Genomic DNA, 2336 nt, shown 5'->3' with positions numbered 1-2336 from the left:
AATTAGCTTTAAGTTTAGTTTTGCTTATAGTCGAATACCTCCAATTTAACCTAAAAGCAGAAGACATCAATGATGTATAAACGTGACAATTTATTTAAAAAGTTCCTGAACCAATAATTAAGTTTTTAAACTAAGGTTGTTTTTACTATAATCCTGCAAGAAAAATAAGAAAAGCAGTGCTGGAGAAACATTACACAATAGAACCTACAAATAACTTTTAAGAAATATAGAAGTTTCATGGAGTAAATTCTAGTTATTTCCTCTTATAAATCCAAAAAGATTACAGACCAATTCAGAAAAATATTTGTGCTTCAGTTCTATCATGAATTACCTAATGGCTGGTTGGTTATTTCTAATATTGTATTATTCCTTCAGGGTTATAGTACATTGTTTATTTCTCAGTTTTTTCTTTACTGAATGTTTATTTAACATTGACTATATGCCAAACTCTGTATAAACCACGGTTTTTGTGATCTGATTGGAAACCATCCAGTCAGGTAAGTTCTGTGGTTAACTCCAGTTTACATCTTAAGGTGATGCATTATGTTTCGCCCTACTTAGCACTACTTGAAGTTACACATTTATTTATTTGTTTATTATTTATTTTTGACAAGTATAATTTCCTGCTTCTTCACAAAAGAATTTAAATTACACAAAAGCTGGGACTTCATCACTGTGTCCTCATTTCTTAGGAGAGTATTGCCACTGGGTACTCAAAGCATTTTGTGAAATGAATGAGTGACTTCAGTGGCTCTTAAAATGGCTAAGCCCTCAAAAATTGCATTTGTGCCATTTTAATTAGATATGAGATTCCTGTTTTCTCATCAATAATTTTTTATATTACTTTTGTCATTTCAGATAACTTTCTTCAGAATCAGACCAGACCATGGAAAATAGGAATAATGTTACTGAATTTATTCTGTTGGGACTTTCTAAGAATAAGAAAGTTCAGATTTTCTGCTTTCTATTTTTCTTACTCTGTTACTTGGCTATTTGGTTAGGGAATTTGATTATCATGGTCTCTGTCATGCGCAGTCAGTTAATTAACCAGCCCATGTACTTCTTCCTTAATTACCTTGCCCTCTCAGTCCTCTTCTACACCTCCACTGTGACACCCAAACTAATGACCGACCTACTGACAGACAGGAAGGTCATTTCCTATAAAAACTGCATAATGCAACATTTTGCCACACACTTGTTTGGGGGATTGAGGTCTTCAGCCTCACAGGAATGGCCTATGACCACTATGTGGCCATCTGCAAGCCGCTCCACTATGCCATCATCATGAATAGGCAAAGGTGTAACTCGGTTCTAATGTCCTCATGTGCAAGGCGGTTTTCCGCATTCCCTTGGCCTGTTTCTTCTTACTATTTTTTTTACCTTTCTGTGGCCCCCAATGAAATAGATCACTATTTCTGTGACGTATATCCTTTGTTGAAACTAGCTTACCCTGATACATACAAAATTGGTTTCTTAGTCATTGCCAATTCTGGCCTGATGAGACTGGTGATCCCCATGGTTTTGATGGCCTCCTACTTTGTGATATTATGTAACATGAGAGCATATTCTGTAGAAAGCTGCCACAAGGCTCTTTCCACTTGCAGTTCCCACATCACAGTTGTAATCCTGTTTTTTGTACCTGTCATCTTTGTTTACATTGACCTGCCACAATTTTACCGGTAGACCAAGTGTTGACACTCTTCTACGCAGTTATTGTCCCCATGCTCAACCCTCTTATTTACAGATTAGAAACACAGAGATGAAACAGGACATAAGGAGAACCCGGTGCAGTAAAAGCTTTTGGGAAAGGAAGCCAGTGACCGGAAGGCTGTTCATCTTGTGATGTGAATGGCTATCTTCTCATCACTCCTGCCCTCTTCCATTCCGTCCTAACAATGGGAAACCAGGCACAATGTGTAAAAGCCAAGCCTTCAACCCCTGCTTGTCCTCAGCGGTTTTCCTCTGTCCTGATGTGCTTCCCTTGTTTTCATTCTTCATTAAGTTTTACTCCATGAAAGTTGGGGTCATGTCATACTTATTTCATTGTGAATTTCCTGCTGATAGACAAAGTATATAGCACATTATTAGGAGCTCAATAAATATTTATTGAATGAATATATGAATATTTTGTCACATAGCTCTGCTTCTCTTCCCTTAGAGTAATCACCTTCATGGTTGAATGAGCACTTGAACATTGAGCATCACCATTTGGCTGATATGTACTCTTCAATTATTTCTCTACTTCAATACATTTTAGCTTCATACAGCCATGACTATGGATGAGAAAGGGTTCCACCCTGGATCTAAGCAGCGAGACAAGACATCCAGGAATCAGG

At 37.2% G+C, this 2336-nt stretch overlaps 1 pseudogene; it reads left to right on the top strand.

The window, feature by feature from the left end:
- The first annotated feature begins 886 nt into the window (after nucleotides 1-886).
- LOC130680518 (olfactory receptor 4P4-like) lies at nucleotides 887-1848 on the top strand (annotated as a pseudogene).
- Nucleotides 1849-2336: the final 488 nt, after the last annotated feature.

This window comes from Manis pentadactyla, chromosome 14 (genome assembly GCF_030020395.1).
Source record: "Manis pentadactyla isolate mManPen7 chromosome 14, mManPen7.hap1, whole genome shotgun sequence".
Taxonomy (NCBI): domain Eukaryota; kingdom Metazoa; phylum Chordata; class Mammalia; order Pholidota; family Manidae; genus Manis; species Manis pentadactyla.
The sequence above is the reverse complement of the archived record's forward strand: the minus strand, read 5'-3'. Positions and strand labels throughout refer to the sequence as shown.